This window comes from Lactuca serriola, chromosome 5, assembly GCF_051521515.1.
Source record: "Lactuca serriola cultivar US96UC23 chromosome 5, Lser_US96UC23_V15, whole genome shotgun sequence".
Lineage (NCBI taxonomy): Eukaryota > Viridiplantae > Streptophyta > Magnoliopsida > Asterales > Asteraceae > Lactuca > Lactuca serriola.
In genome coordinates this window covers 270,278,776-270,297,029 of record NC_136412.1, presented here as the reverse complement: position 1 = coordinate 270,297,029, position 18,254 = coordinate 270,278,776, and the positions used below count along the sequence as shown (strand labels likewise).

The 18,254-nt window shown below is 38.3% G+C and overlaps 1 long non-coding RNA gene across 7 annotated transcripts; it reads left to right on the top strand.

Annotated features, from left to right (window-relative positions):
* Nucleotides 1-6,174: 6,174 nt before the first annotated feature.
* On the top strand, nucleotides 6,175-7,991 carry LOC145054281 (uncharacterized). Of its 7 annotated transcripts, XR_013684752.1 has the most exons (4): nucleotides 6,175-6,497; nucleotides 6,806-6,919; nucleotides 7,138-7,215; nucleotides 7,410-7,991. It is a non-coding gene; the product is annotated as an uncharacterized LOC145054281 (long non-coding RNA). The 7 variants fall into 7 exon arrangements; XR_013684751.1 differs by having other exon boundaries at nucleotides 7,138-7,991; XR_013684754.1 differs by having other exon boundaries at nucleotides 6,177-6,497; nucleotides 7,018-7,991.
* The last annotated feature ends 10,263 nt before the right edge of the window (nucleotides 7,992-18,254 follow it).

Below are 18,254 nucleotides of genomic sequence, written 5' to 3'. Positions count from 1 at the left end.
ATGAGATCCAACAAACCCTCACCCCTTTCACACGTACCAGTGAAGGGTGACTTGGTCATCTTTCCAAGCAAACAAGATTCACACGTGTCATCTTCCCTAAGGTCGAATGACTCCAACACTCAATCCTTTTGGAGTTGGGCTATGCGCTTCTTGTTGACATGTCCAAGACGACAATGCCACAAACATGCTTTATCCATACTATTGGAAGAATCCATGTATAAAACATCATTTCCTAAGTTATCTACAATTATAACAGTTTCATAAATTCCATTACATGGCATTGCTTCAAAATATAAGACACCATTTAGATAAGCATAAATTGAACCATTCTCATTATTAAAAGAAAATCTAAATCCTTGTCTAAACAAACCATGAAACGAAATGATGTTTCTTGCCATATCTGGCGAGTAGCAACAATTATTGAAATCTAAACATAATCCATTACTAAGCACTAAAGAATACACTCCAATCTTGGTCACAGGCGACGATCTTATGTTCCCCATGATTAGATTTATTCTTCCTCGCTCCACATCCCTATTTTTTCTTAGTCCCTGCAATTCGGAGCAAATGTGGTAACCACACCCGGTATCTAGAACCCAAGAAATAGCATGAGATGAATCATTAGATTTAATTGTATAAATACCTGCGAAAGACGGATTGATCTTTCCTTCCTTGATGGCTTGCAGATATTCTGGGCAGCTTCTCTTCCAATGCCCTATTTTGTGGCAATGGTGACACTCTGCCTCCTTTGGGTTAGGATTGGGTTTAGCATGATCAACCTTGGTACCACTAGAAGAGGAACCATCTCGGGACTTTCCCTTGCGGTGGCTCTTAGACGGAGCCTTCCTCTTCTTGCCCCTTCCCTGCCCTATATCCAAAACAGGAGCAGCGGATGGAATGGGAGTTGGTGCAACAGACTTGTCCTTGAGGTTGCTCTCAGCAACCCTTAGGAGACCTTGGAGTTTGCTTAGGGTGACCTCCTCCTTGTTCATGTGGTAGGTCATCCTAAATTAGTTGTAACACAGAGGCAAGGAGTGAAGGACCATGTCGATAGCCAAGTCCTCCCCAAAGTCGACATTCAACTTGCGAAGACGATCGACATACCTTTGCATCTTTTGCAAGTGTACGGTTAGAGAATCTCCATGTCCCATTTTAGTAGAGATCATGTTAGTGAAGATCTCATAACGTTCCTGCCTCGCATTTTGATGGTATCTCTCCAATAAGTCTTGATGCATCTCGTACGGATACATGTCCTCATAGGACTTTTGGAATTCGGCGTTCATTGTGGCTATCATGATGCAATGAACCTTCGTTGCATCACGTTCATGAGTCTCAAAAGCAGTCATTTCAGCCGGAGTAGTGATTTCTGTATTGATCTTCTCGAGCTTTTCGTCGAGGACATACTCCTTGTCCTCATAGCGAGCAATCGTGCGAATGTATCTTATCCATTCTCTAAAGTTTGTTCCATCGAACGTCACTTTTTGGCAAAGGCTCATTAGCGTGAATGAGCTAGCAGCAGCGTTGTTTGTGTTTGACATCTACAAATAGAAAGGAAAAAGATTGATTAGAATTTGAATCCCTAATTATCACCCAATATGAAAATTAGGGCTAGGATCCAACAACATTATTTACATATTAGAAAAGGGATGCCGTAATCCAATATGCAAACAATTTGAAGGTAAGTGAATGATGATTCACTAATTCTCCACCATGAAAAACATAACCTTAAGTTCTAAGTTTATTGAGAATTCCTAGATTTCGATGAGATTCATTGAACTTTTCAATGGCATGTTTAAATCTCGATATGCCCTCTCGTTGTGACTGGGATGCTGAGGATCACAAAGTGGGTGTGAATAACCATGCAAATCTACACGGTGCCTTCATTGTTACAATCACCTATTCGATGTGCCGGTAAACCACACACGCTCCACCGAACTATGACAAACAATGAATCATCCTTTGCCACCTTTGCTTAGAACCAATTAGTGTGCCGGTAAACCACACACGCTCCACTAACTTCTTAGCAAGGGTGCAAAGTGCAATTTCATGGAATTGCATCAATTCACTTTTCCTAAAGTAACTAAGATTGGGAATTTTAGAAAATAGTTTAGTTACTTTATGTGTTCATTATACTTATTAATGAGGAGAGAGAGTTGCCCTATCCTACCCGTTCGGCTAACGACCCTCCACCAATCAAGCAAGCGGTGGGTGTGAGTGCACACCCATTAAGCGCCATTTTATAGGCCGCAACCTTATACCCACCTTATAGACCGGCTTCGTGAATGAGACCTACTAACGGTAAGACTAGCATTTTAATTATACATACATATATATATATATATATATATATATATATATATATATATATATATATATATATATATATATATTAGTCTTGTAATATCATATAAGTATAGGGTTGAATTTTAACCTTTTAAAATTATAGGGTTTGAAATTTAAATTGTCTAAATTAAACTTTTAATCACAAAACATAAATTTCAAAACTTGAGGACAAGTTTTAAACTTTTCAAAACATAAGGGATCAAATAACAAATAATTCAAATTAACCATTTAATCTCATAATTATCCATATTTGATTTATTTAAATGTTTCTTGCAAAACAATTTACCAATTAAATTAAAATAATCAATTAATATCATATATGGAAATTATTATTCAATTAATTGATAAATATCTTTTATTAGGTCAAGGATATACTTTAATATATGTTAAAATCGGATTTATAATGACCCATAAAGATAAAGGCAAGTTTCCAAAAGATAAACAGCAACAAAACCCGAAAATAGCTCCATCTGACGCTCGAGCTCGCCGAGTACCACCATGGACTCACCGAGTCCACTATGGTACTCGCCGAGTTCATTAGGCAGATGGACAAAAAACAAAATTCTCAATCAACAATCAAGCAACCAATGCATTTATTCAATAGAAACCAATCAAGGCTCTGATACCACTGATGGGTTTGAGCCATAAGAACATTCCTATGTGCACATGCAAACCCTAATGCTTGGATCTAGGTTTCTCTAATTAAGCATGCAATGTATCCAAGACTTTGATTGATAGATCTAATGAAAAACATTCAAATCATATATGAAAAACAGATCTAGAAGATTACCTTGAGTTGCTTGCTTGAATCTTCTTGTCCTTGGAGCTTAGAGTCACAATTGTCACTCCTCTAATGGCTTACAAACACCAACTAGCAAGAGGATGATAATAGAGAGAGAGGAGGAGGAAGAGAAAATCGGCTCTAGGGTTTCTTGATTAGCAAGGGTGCCGATTTCCTCCTCCCAAGGGGTCTATATATACTAATGGCTACTAGGGTTACACCTTAAACCCTAATTGAATAACTTAGGCCCTAAGCAATCCAATAATCCTTATGGACGTTACACCTTAAACCCTAATTGAATAACTTAGGCCCTAAGCAATCCAATAATCCTTATGGACTAAGCCTTGGACGATTTCTAGGCTCTTCCAAACCCTAAAATCTTCCACTCCTTATCCTTAAGGATTCATAGTCTAAAACATAACTATCACACATTTGACAGTTTATGCCCCTTTATTCAATTAATCTCTTTAAGTCACCAAATTAATTCCTAATTAGTTTATGACTTATATTAATCAAATAAAAATATTATTATTCCTTATATTATACTCATAATATATTAATAATATTTCTTCTCTCATTATAAATCATCCTGTCAAGTTGCTATGGTGAAAACAACCCAAAAGGACCATGCACAACCGGGTCAAATACTTGCCAAATATAGTTGCAGCCTTAGACACTATTCCAACAGGGGCGTACCCCCATAGGTACGTTCAGCGTACTTGAAGACAAAGGTCGGGGCGTCAAATCAGTACGCGGGGTGTACAAGGACTTACGCGAGGCGTACCCATAGATTCTCCAAACTTAAATTTCGACTTAACCCATTAAGAACTTTGCGCCTAAACTTCAGGAAACCTCCCAATGAAGCTCTTAAGTCGGCACCTTTATGCATTTACATGACCTAAAGGGGCCCAATAAGCAATTTAATCCATTAAAACCGACAAGAATATGCATTGACCTCATCTAAGCATCAAGCAAGCATTTTTATAAACTTATAAACTTAGATCTGCCAACAACGGCAACTCAGAGCTTCTGAAGTGGTGTCCAACCACTAGATCCCACTTAAGAGGTCAAAATGGAACAAAACCCACATAAACATAGATATCAACTTCTAATCATCAAGCTAAGAATTTTTTTACCTTCAATGAGCTAAGAATTCAGCAAAGAGTCTAGATCTGCAAGCCTTTCCTTGAACCACAACCTTGTACCAAGCTTCCACTTCTTGAAATGCACTAGAATCCACCAAAAATGCACTTACAAGGCTCACAAAACTCTTGGATGCAGTTATAGCTCGATATTTAGGGTTTAAGACATTGGAGGATGAATGGGAGGCTCACACCATGGACTTAAGGAGCTTAAATAGTGAGCCAATCCTAAAAAATTAGGGTTTTGGCACTTAGCACACTACGTTGTGCGTAGTCTTTTGTACGTTGGGCGTACATCTCAATCACCCGCGTTTCACTTAGCCAACACTACGTTGGGCGTACTAACGCGCATGCATACTTGCATGCATGGTACTGCCTTGCCAAATATTTCCATTAGGGAACAAAACTGCCAATAACTTCAAAATACCATAAGTCCTTCGTCCTAGGTTCGTTTCCAACGAACCTTATATCCACGAAAAGGTGGTGAGAAGCCCTATGCTCCTAACAGTACAACCAAGCCTTAAAACCATCCAAACAAAACCTAAAATCTATAAAATACCAAGATACCCAATTACAATCATACCCTTGGCTCCGAAGACATGGGTTAAATCCTTCCTTCTCGAAGCCCTATGCCTCATGACAACTGATGATTGGGCCGCAACCCCATGCAACGAAGAAAACCTGAAATCGAGTGTTACATATGTGATATTGTAAAAACTCAAAACACTAGAATACATAATCATCAAGCTCGGTTTTCATCTATTTCTGAATCAACAAATTTTTCGTGATTATATTTTTTTTAGATTTCAACATGATAAAAAATTAAACAGATCACAGAAATGCCTCATTCTATAAATTCATATTCAGATTATACACCTGATCATTCTCCATGTCACAAAACATGTATTGATTTTGTCTATATTTAAATTATAACTTGGTCATAGAATTATTACGATTTACGTAATTAGGGTTTATGATATAGTTATTTTGATTTATAAATCAACAACAATTCAAGAAGTTTTGTTCTACATGCTCTTGAATTATCCTTGATATCAACGATTATGATTTATAAAACATTTTTGTGAAATTATGTATTGTAGCTAGGTTTAGCAATGAATTTATAATATCGTATATTTATTATCTAGAATTCTAAGATGTTATAGGTGTTTGAACTAGAATTTAATTTCACATGTTACTTTTATTTTTCTTATTAACTGAATATTCTAGAAAAAGTTTAATAAACTGATATGTCGTGTGTCTATATTCTAGGTATTCTGATATGATTCCATATGTTAGTTCGTAACTTTATTTCATTATATGATATAGTGTTTTATAAAATTGGAGTCTAATTGTTTATGATTTCTTTAGACTTTATGCTACAGGTTTAGTGTAGATAGGTTAGCTATGAATTTCAGAATTCTCTACGATGTTACAAGTGTTTGAACTATAATATAATCTTAGATGTTATTGCTATTTTGTTGATTAGTTGGATATTTAAGAGAAGTTTAATAAACTGTTGTTTTATAAGTTGATATTCTATGTATTTTGATATGATGTCGTATGTTACTTCATAACTTTATTTCATTAAATGATAATTATATATATATATATATATATATATATATATATATATATATTAAAATTGTCTACCCTTAGCTACATTAAAATGGCTAAGGGATTGACATAAGTGTTCCCTCAATTATATTTGTTACTTATAAAGATCGGAATTAAGTGGTCCTAAGGTTTTGACATAATTGGCCCACTATTTCTTTCTCTTTGATAAATTTGACATGTTTTCTACTTTTTTTTTTTTCAGGGAGTCCTTTTAGACTAGTTTTGAGATTGGAATTGTACACGTGTAGGATACTGTGTCTGTATCATATGTGGTACGTGTTATTGACTGCTCTCACCTCACTTTTTGACGGATCATATTGTTACTCAAATCCCTTCCCACCGCTTTCTCATTCGTTCTATCATCCATTATTCCAAAAACCACACCGAATCCCATTCTATCATCCAACCATTACCCTCTATATGCTTTCATTCATCAAAAAACCTTCTCACCATTCGATACCCCTTATCTTTTCTTCTTCGTTTCTATTTCACCTACCTTCTAAAGGGGCACGACGATGAGCAAGAAGACCAAGGTGGCCGTCCTTAACAGGGAAGGCAAAGAGGGAGTGGGGGTGGGGGTTCTCTGTATGTCGCTTCCGATTGTTTCCCTTTTCTCCGTATGTCATACCCCCTTGGATTGCTTCGATTTCAAAGTCCAGACCCAGTCACCTAGGATTTTTTTCCAATCGAAAGCTACACAGACGAAACTAAAGTTCCCTAAAAACCCCTAATCATGTTTCCGTCGAACCTAATCTTCAGTTTATTTCTTCCAGTTTTAGATTCCAAACTTTAGGTGCCTTAATTTCTCACCAAGCATAAGTTTAAATTCTCATATTTGAAGAACTTGTGTTTCCTTCCTCTATTCATGTTTCCAAGTCCAATTCCTAATTTATAGAACTGGAGTTGAATTTTTTTTGGATTTCAGGTTGTAATTCATATGTTGTTGACTATTGGTAAAAAGAGGCATGTTGATCCTCTTTGGTTTCAGAGTTCTTACCGGTTAATTGCATTCTTGGTTCAGCTGGCTCTTGCATTCAAGGTTAGTTCATATTTAATCCTAGCTTTTATTTTAATTTTTTCTTCAAACATTTCTCACGCAAGTTGAAATTTATGAGTTTGAGTCGATGTTGACACCAGTAAAGAGGAAGTGTGAGGAGATGGAGGTAAAGCGAGTGATTTTTGTCGAAGATCTGTTTCAGTGCAAATGGTGTATCAATCTTAATTTCAAACTTATTTGATTTTGTTGTCATGATTTAGGATATTATGGCTCTATGAGTTCAGATTCTAGATACATTTGTTGTATTTTCAACAAATCTTATGAACAATTTGTTCCAGGTTTGAGCTTAGGTTGTTTTTGCTATAATTGAAATCTTAATTTACATTTAGAGTCAATCAAAATAGAATTATTGTTGATTATTTGAAATTTAGAGTTTCCATTTCAATTTCAATTTCAAAGCATACATGTATTGCAAGATATATGTTACAAATATATGGTTCTTCCAGTGACTTCTTTGTTTGTTGGATTTAAGGTTAATGACACGGAAGTTGTAGTATGGGTTTGTCATCTGCTGCTATTACTAATCCCAGTGAAGCATTGAAATTTTGCATATTTGATCCAAGAAGGGGACAACATGAAGGCGGGGAAATGGAGAAGATTTTGTTCTTCTTCGCGGCTGATTTGCCCTTTCCAGCTCAACTTTCTGTCATTGGACCGAGTGAAGGACTCGTCACTTTCACAAGGTCAGCAGCCACACATTCATAATAGTCTACATAATTGGAAGCAATTGATTTATGAACGTGATTTTGCAAAAGCTTTTCTCCTGAAGCAGCTTGTGAGGTTATAGAATCTGAATTGCATTCTCATGTCTTCTTTGAGGTAGAGGCAGACATTGGAGTCAGATTCATGTGCTTTTCTGGTGTAGTAGGTTATAGTGTCACCTGCTACTAACCGGGTTGTAGGTACCGTGTCCTTGAATTTGTTTTTCTATAACCTTTTTTAGGTCTTAACTTTATGATAAGGATGATAGATTTTTAGCACGTGGTCCTTAAAAAATTGATCGATACATACTCTTTTCAGTTGCGTTCAGATCTATAAATAGCCTTTTCAGTTCTGATTTTGGTTACTAATCCATAACATAATATTAACCATCCCAAAATGAATCCTATAATTCTTCTTTGTTACATCTTTCTATAGAAAATCCAAATGACACAACAGATAAGCGTTTTGACAATAGCCCACCTACCATTCGTTAGCTTGACTTCATGAATTAGATATTTAACTAGCAATCAAATACATAAGCTTCATATATTATGATTTTTTGTTTTTTAAGATAATAACATAGAGCAAAAGGAAGGTCTAGAAGAGACTGAAAAATACTAAGAACATATAGAAGAAACCAATTACAAAGAGTTTAAAGGGAATTGTAGCCAATTAACCCAACTTAAAAGGCATTTCCTATTTCTATTAAAACACCATAAAAGACTCTTTAATAGAATAAAAAATTTCACTTTTCTTCATTTTCCCATTTCCAAATAGCAAATTGTTCATATATCATCAAATATACCATATCAAAGTGCAAACGATTTCATTGATAATAACCTTATTATTTAAGTTCATGACCATATCATTGATTAAAGAAAAACAACTCCTTGCACCGAGTCAAAACCAATTTGATGAATATCCATCCACTTGAACACCACATTCCATGTTCTAGCTGCCACTTCACATTTAACGAAAATGTGATATAATTCTTCCACTTCTAACGAACAAATGGGACATAAAATGGGAGGGCCATAAATTCCTCTAGAAACAAGGTTAACTCTAGTTGGAATTTTATCTAAAAGAACCCACCATATCAAAATATTAACCTTTTTAGGAATAAAGGAATTCCACCTTGTTACCTCTTTATTCTAGTTTTCCTCTTAGAGTAACTCCCCATTCCAACATCGATACCTTATGGGTTTGGTATGATTTGGCTTTTGTGATGTTTAGTTTTAAATATATTGGTAGATATGGAAGTCTTAGATTATGAAAACTTGGATAGATCTTGAATTTTTGGGACCAAATCAAAAAAAGCACCCTTTCCCTACCTCACCCCGCCACCCAACATTGGGGGTGTGGCAATAGAAGATGACCAATTTCTTCTTCATCAATTGATATATTGGCTACTTTAATCATATATGAGTAATTGGTTTGTAGATTTTAGATTAAGTTATCAATGTTATTGGGGTTAATTCAATGATATTGAATGATGAATTTAAATATTTGCTTGATTTCTTATTCACTACTCAGTGTGTGTGATTCATGGTCCATGTTCTTGGAATTTACTAAATAACCAAGTTTTTCTTATTATACGATGTTATCTTCTATTCAATAATTTTCAGAATTTTGTACTAATGAATTCATCTCCATTTGTTCTTGAATTATAGAGAAGACAAACTAAAATTTGAATTTAAAATAAAACATGTGCATTTGCAAATAAGCATGAATAGTTTATTGTGTCGTAGAAACTACAGTGGATAAGGGGTTGGGTGGTGACGTCTCACGTTGGAGGAGGGAAGGGGAAACATTGGTGGTAGTGTTGGTGGTGATGTTCCACGTTGGAGGTGGTGTGGGTTGTGACAACTAAGGGAAAACGTCACCAACTACCATTAAAAATAGTAGAAACGAATGAATGTAATAGATTAAGAATGCAAAATTTATTAAATATTAATAACATATGTGATTACATTCTTACATATTCGTAAAAATATGGCTCGTTAGAACAAAAGACTAGAAACGGAGTACGCAAAATGTAACGTTCCAAAAACTCAAAACCAATTTTTTCTGTTTTTATATTAAATAAACCATCAACCAAATATCTTTATCAACCCATAAGAAAATCATAGTATATCCATAATCATTCAAAGGTACATCAGAGTCGATAGAGCGGAAAATCATGGTGTGTACAATATGATCATCCCAAGCTCTTCCCCTTCAAACCGGAAGTATTTGAAACATAAACTGGAAACCATAAGCACAAACCTTAGTGAGTTCCCTAAAATACCCCACACCATACATACAATGGGCCATTCCCGCCATCCATCGGGCCCCGCTTGATACAAATCTGTTAGTAACATGCAATGCGCCCCACCCAACACACTTATCAGGCGCTGCCCAACATAAATAAAACACATACAATACATGCAAGGGTCACACAGACAATTAGCATACAAATAACAACAATCCATGGATCAACATTGGTGCCTTCGACCCGTCAAACACTGTGAGGAGTCTCACCTCAATCTGTTGTCAATCAAATAGATGCTCAGACTGTTGATCCGGAAAATCCTTACACTATATGATCAAATAATACCCTAATTAATAACCGGGTCAGAAACCATAACTGAGACTTTAATCACTATCTCAAATCCTAGGCTAAAAGACCATTTTACCCTTTCCTTAAGTGGCCCAATTAAGCATGGCCCAAACTTAATGGCACTCAAAGCCTATAATGACCCAAATCCAAAAGGCACTCAAAGCTCAAAACCCTAGAGTCCAAAAGTGGCCAAAAAATCAAAAGAAGTCCACAACACAGCGTACGCCCCACGTACGTGTGTTGACCCAAAAACAAGTTACTAACCCAGTACGTGCAACGTACTAAGAAGTACGCCCGTCGTACTGGACAGTGATCCGCTCTTCAACTTTTTGACTTAATCTATTAATCCCTTAATGTCCAACCAACACATCTAGTTCATTTTAAGGTCTTAACACGTGAAGTTGGAAACTTTACTCCTTTTCATGTCTTAATGGGACCCAATGCTCGTTTTTATCCATTTAAGTCCTTAGTATGAACACCAACTCTAGCATGGTTCATCAAAACCCATTAAGATGACATTTTTATGCACTAACAATATCAGAAATGATAAGATCTAACATGCTTAGCTTTTGGAGTGGCTTATACTCACAAGGATGACTCAAGGGACCATAATATGCTAAAAAAAGACCTAGACTAGATCTAACACATAGAGTCATCAGTATAGAAGCTTTATACCTTAGTGATGCTGAGAAATGAAGGTATATTCTGGATCTATAAGCTCCAAATTGATTAATGTTCCTTCTCCAAGCTTCTTCTTCTCCATGGTTCACCAAACACCCACTAAAACACACATAAAAGAGGTAAATCTCTCTAGACGAGTTAGGGTTTCGAAATGAGGCTCAAAAGGGATGTGAAGGTTGGAAAATGAGGAAACCTTGGGGCATACGGTGGTTTAAATAGGCTCCAAACCCTAAAATTAGGGTTCATCCTCTAACCACGTATGCCCAGCGTATAAGAGCATACACCCAATGAACATACGCTTTCCCCAAACTTTCATTTAACACCATAGGGACCAATTTTGCAAACTATTTGTATACCAAGGATCAAAATGTAAAAACCTTGAATTGAGTGTAACAATTCTCCCCCACTTGGATTAGACTTCGTCCTCGAAGTTCACTGCTATAAATAACTCTGGATAATGCTCCATCATCTCATCCCCAAGCTCCCACATCCATTCTGAACCCTTTCGGTGCTGCCACTTCACCTTCACGAGATCCAAAACCTTGTTTCGCAGAGTCTTCGTCCTCCTGTCAAGAACCGCCACCTGTCTCTCTATATAATTCAGGCGATCATCCACCTGAATGTCCTCTAATGGAACCACTGCAGAATCATCAACCAAATATGTTCGCAGCTGAGAGACATGAATGTTATGAATCTGACTAAGCTCCTCAGGTAGATCCAAATGATACGCAACCCTGCCTACCTGGGCTATAACTGTGAAAGGACTAATATACATGGGGCCCAACTTTATCTTGCTTCCTGAATCGGACTAATATCAGGAGTACCATGTCCCCAACCTAGAACTCTAAGTCTAACTAAAATCTATCTGCGTAACTCTTCTATCAGATCTGTGCTGTCTGAAGTCTGTCGCAGACCTGCTGGATCAATTCCATTGTCTTGAGTACCACCTTCGTACTCCATATAACCTGCTGACAGAACTCGCTTTAATATATCGAGATCTTGCACTTCCTCCCATAGAGCATCTCAAAAAGAGGTCGATCGATGCTAGCATGATAACTGTTGTTGTATGAAAATTCCGCCAAAGGAAGATACGTATCCCAACTCCCACCAAAATCCATAACACAAGCCCGCAACATATCCTCAAATGTCTGGATAGTCCGCTCACTCCGACCATCTGTCTGCGGGTGGAAACTCGTGCTCAAATGCAGACGAGTCCCTAATTCCTCATGATATCTCTTCCAGAACCTAGAAGTAAACCGAACATCCCTATCAAAAACCACCAAAACCGACACCGCTTGTCGTGCTGCAACCTCCCGAATGTAAATGTCGGCCAGTTTCTCAACCGAAATACTCTCATAGATCAGGATAAAACATGCGCTCTTGATCAATCGATCCATGATGACCCATATCGAGTCCACTATGCACCCTGGCTGGGGTAAATTCGTGATAAAATCCATCATAATCGCTTCCCATTTCCAAACGGGAACACCCAACGACTCCATTTTTCTGTGAGGTCGCTGATGCTCGACCTTGAATCTATTGCAAGAAAAGCACTTCTCAACATACCAAACCACGTCTCGCTTCATGCATATCCACCAATAGTCATGTCGGAGGTCTCTATACATTTTTGTCACTCTGGGATGAATAGATAACCTCGATTTGTGCGCGTCCTCCATCAAAACCTGACGCGCACCACCCCAATATGGAATCCACACCCTCCGATGAAGGTTCAATAATCCCCGACTATCATAATAAAAGGAAGCCACCTGACTCACTACGCGCTCACTCTTTCAGTGTTTTTCCTTCATAGACTCAACCTGAGCCTCTCGAATATGTTCTAAAAGTGGGGTGATGACGGTCATCCTCAAACATATATCTATGATCGAGGTAGTAACAACCTTGCGGCTAAGAGCATCGCCACCACGTTGGCATTCCCCGGATGATAAAGTTTCTCACAATCATAATCCTTCACCACATCCAACCATTTGTGTTGCCTCATGTGTAGATTCAACTAATCCATTAGATATCTCAGACTCTTGTTATCCATGTAGATAGTACAACAGGCCTTATAGAGGTAATGTCGCCAAATCTTGAGGGCGAAAACCACAACCCCAACTCTAGATCCTGCATAGGATAATTCGCCTCATGAGGCTTCATCTAACTCGAAACAAAAGCGATCACATGACCCTGTTGCATCAACACTTCACCCAAACCCATGATTGACGCATTACAGTATACCATAAAATATCAATACCCTCAGGCAGGGTCAGAATCAGTGCCTCATACAATCTCTTCCTTAGATTCTCAAAAGTTGTCTGCTGCTCAGGCACCCAACAAAAAGCGACGGTAATCTTTGTCAACCGGGTCAAAGGAACCACTATCTTGGAAAAATCCTGAATGAATCTACGATAGTAACCCGCCAACCCCAGGAAACTCCGAATCTCGGATGGATACCTTGGAACCTTCCACCTCATCACCACCTTAACCTTGGCTGTATCGACAAAAATATTGTTTGATTGACTACGTGTCCTAGAAACTACACCTCGTGCAACAAAAAATCACACTTGGACAACTTCGCATATAACCTCTCCCTCCCCAGAGACTCCAATACCTCTCTCAGATGCTCCTCATACTGCTTCTGAGTCTTGGAATTGACCAAGATGTCATTAATAAAAAAATCACATATCGATCCAACATAGGCCTGCATACACGATTCATGAGATCCCTGAATGCGGATGGAGCGTTGGTGAGCCTGACGGGCATCACCACGAACATGTAATGGCTATAACGAGTCTGTAAGGCCTTCTTCTGCATATCCTCCTGTCTGAACCTCATATGGTGATACCCCGAATGCAAATAAATCTTGGAAAACCATGATGCACCCTTCACCGTTAGCTTATTCAGCTACCAGTAATTGATACACATCCGATGCGACCCATCCTTTTTCTTCTCAAACAACATCGGCGCTCCCCATGGTGAATACTCGGTGGGATGAATCCCTTGTCTGACAACTCTTGCAGTTGTATAGACAACTCCTGCATCTTTTGGGGTGCTAACCAATAAGTGCTTTAGCTATCGGAGCCGCACCTGGAACCAGGTCAATCCGAAACTCCACCTGCCTCTTCGGAGGCACTCTAGGAAAATCCTCTAGAAAAACGTCCGGGTATTCCTGAATAATCGGTACATCGCACAAAAGCGATGTACCCTTCTCCCAGGTATGCATCACATAAGTCATGAACCCAAAACAACCCTGCTGAGATAACGTCTGGCCATTGCTGCCGAAAAGGGTGCTGGTCCATGTTGTACACCTTCTCCCTGAATCACCAACTCTCCCCCACTTAGGGTCTGAAAACGTACCAACTGATGCTCGCAATCAATCATTGCCCCATTGGGGCTCAACCAATCCATCCCCACAATAGCCGTGCTCTCGTGCAGGGGAATGGGTAGGGATGTTATTCGGGTCGGAACCGAACCGAACCGAATAAACCGAAAACCGAATAAAGCAAATTGTATGAACCGAAAACCGAACCAAATAAGCAATATGGGTTCGGTTCGGTTCGGGTATTATTCGGTTCGGTTCGGGTATTATTCGGTTCGGTTCGGTTCCGGCCCGAATAACCCAAATAACATGTGCAAGATGATTAAGGAGTCGAATAACCCGAATAACACGAATATTTTGTAGTCGAATAACCCGAATAACCCTTGTAGTCGAATAACCCGAATAACCCGAATATTTTGTATTACTTTTGAAGCTTATGATTTCATAAGTATATAACCCGAATAAACCGAATAACATGTACAAAATGATTTTGTAGTCGAATAACCCGAATATTTTGCATTACTTTTGTAGCTTATGATTTCATAACAAATCTTTTAAAGAAACAAATTAAACACTAAATATTAAACATCCAAAACACCCAAAAATCTATCTATAAGTATATAACTCAAATAACCCAAATAACATGTACAAGATGATTAAGGAGTCGAATAACCCGAATAACTCGAATAAATATTGTATTTTTTATGACTTTTGTAGCTTATGATTTCATAACAAACTTTTTAAAGAAACAAATTAAACACTAAATCGACTCACGCAAGGCCGCAAGGGAAAAAAGACTCTTCATATTCGGTTCGGTTTTTTGGACTGAATAACCCCTTATTCGGGTAACCCGGACCGAAAAACCCAAAAACCGAATAAGCCTTATATAGATACCCGAAAACCGAATCAAATTGCTTATTCAGGTCTAATTCGGTTCGGTTCGGTTCGGTTCTCGGTTCGATTCGGGTTTTCGGCCCAATTTCTCATCCCTAGGAATGGGAAGCAAATCGATAAGATATTGCTCACTAAACAAATCCAATATGCATCCCTGATGAACCCTTGATACTCGTACAGGACGATCGTTAGCAATCTCGACCTCCAATGGATAATCCAACTCCCCCGGAGCATTGACAAACCTCTTTCTGAGCGCAAGAGACACACATGATCGTGTAGCCTCCGAATCAAATAAAACCAGAGCGAAGATACCCTTCACAAGGAACGACCCTATAAGAAAAACATACATATAAGCAGGAAAAACCAAAAAAATAAAGATATAAGGAGAAAATACATAGTCGTCACCAGATCTGGTTCCGCACGAGTCTCCTCGGTTGTCAACTGAAATGCCCTGCTCCTCATAACAAGCGCATCCGCCTTGGCTTGACGACCATAATTCTCATGGTTGCTGGAGTGTGTGTTGCAACTAGTGGCTGCTACTAAACTCAGGTAGTTGGATTTCTTGTGTCCTCTCTAATATCTATGGAAGAAAATTAGATCAGATACCTGGGTGGTGGTGGTGGCAGTTCACTCCCTGCTGAAGTATCCCATCTTATCGCTCATGAAGAAACCAAAACCACCCACCCTGCAAGCTCCATCTTGCAACTTGCCGCACTTGCTGTAGTGGCCCCGACCGTGTTGGCCCCTCGATCTCGAATCAAATACCTTGGGCATCTCTTTTGAGCCCTCTGAACTTTGAATCTAGTCTGACTTCCTCTTCTTATCCATCTCCAGATCAATCTCCATCTCCCTCACTCTTGCCACCATATCATCCAGTGTCCTGCAACTGGATATGCTCACAAACTGTCTGATATCGCTCCTCAACATATCGTGATATCTAGACTTCTTCATCTCTTTGTCCATGACATACTGCAGAACCAATAACACCCTCTCACAAAACATAGATATGATCTCTGCTACCATCTCAGCACTCTGGCGATGGACTTGATTCTCCCTCGCCAACTGTAGAACCTCAATCATAGGTGCAAAATCAGCTCGAAACCTCTTCATGAAATCCTCCCAAGTCATCGACTCAACTGCTTCGCCTCCTAAGGCGTGACCAACTTCCTCCTACTAATATTGAGCTCTGTATTTCAGAAGACATGATGCAAGTATGACCTTTTCCCCCTTGCGGCAACAGCTAGTGCGGAAGGCATTCGTGACATTTGCTAACCAATGCCTGCTCACAATCGGGTCCTTATTCCCGAAGAAATCCAGAGCCTCACATGCCCAAAACTCTCGAAAAGTCAAAGTGCATGCTCCAACCATCTCAGAACGAAGAGCGCCCAAGTGCTCATCAAGAATCTCCATGATACCCTCCTTGATCGTACCAAAGATCACATAAGTCTTCTCAAGAATATTGCGGGTAATCTCTGATGAAATGAACTCCCGCATTTAATCATCCATATGCCCGACTCTAGAGCCCAAACCCGAACCATCTCCAGCACCAGTCTCATCACCGGCACCCATACCTCCACCAGAACTTCGTCGAATGACCACCATACTGAAAAATAAACCGTGCAAACCATTAGAATAAACTCGAAGAATCCCACATTCTTCAAGCTTCTTGGTATCATCGTGACTTTCCTTGACTCGAGTATGGATCCTCTGCTTCTGCTAGTACGCGCCCATACTACCTTCCACATCTGTTCGTACTTTCCTCAAGAATCTCCTTGAATCCTCTAAGTTACTTCTATAACAATCTAAATGTCCACTTTCATAGTGAAACGCTCACTGCTATAAAGCAGATCCTAGGCTCTCCTAGGCCACCATGACACCACTCTACGCTATTAGCTACAGATGGAACTTCCTTTAATACCATGTAACTACCTCACGAATGCAATTACATACTATTGACACTAGATAATTCTTCGATTGAAAGGTCTCTCACTACAACGGTTGGGCTCAAACAAGAGCTGCATAATAGAGTAACACCTAACCCTCCAAAATTATCTAATTTTAGTAATATGCAACTCAACACATTCGCTTAATACTTAGATGATATTAATGAAAATTCCTAAAAGCACAAAGCAAGAAGCATTCGAGCATTGAGTAATCCGAATCAAGCATCACTTATATAGGTCAGCCTATCAGATAATTGATCCAATACTAGAATGCAATTCTATAAGCTCATACAATATGCACACAAATTCATCTTTCCAAGCATTTTATCATGCAATCCTGAGCAGACCCATAGTCCTAATCTAGCATGAGATTCTTGAATACACTAATCAAAGTATATCAAATAACACATGTATGGGTATTTTGGGAAAACTTACTTGAGCTCGGTCGATTGCATACACCACACACCTTTCTTTTATTAGAAAATCCATTAATAAAACATTTATTTTTATGACAAATCTACCAAACCCTCAGTTTGAGTTCATATACACCCGAAAGTATGCCCGAATCCCACAAACCAAGGCTCTGATACCAACGTATAACATCCCAAAAACTCAAAACCAAAAAATTTCATGTTTATATTAAATAATGAAGGTTTGTATTATGATCGGATATACTTCGAGTATGAACAAGAAAGGTAAAACTAATCTAAAAAAAATAATCAACAGAAAGTAAATAACACAGATATTCTCCAAATGTTCCTTTCATAAAGAAAAGAGGTTTTGTCTTCACCAAGAAGACGGGGTTTTGTCACAAAGACAATTGACACAAATCCATGAACTCAATCCCCACATTAGAGTTAGCCCTAATATATATATATATATATATATATATATATATATATATATATATATATATATATATATATATATATATATATATACATACATGTATATTCCTATTTACGAGATTGTATTTGATGGGTTTTGAGCACTATAAAAATCCTATGGTGCATATACAACCCTAATGCTTTGGAGCTAAGTTTTCTCAAGTTATACATGCAATTTCATTTTATCCAAAGCATATGCCCTAGCTAACATGCAATTGGAGATATACACCATAAAAGCTAGTTAGGTGAATACCTCTTATTTGTAGCTTGTAGTTCTTGGCCTTTCAAGAGC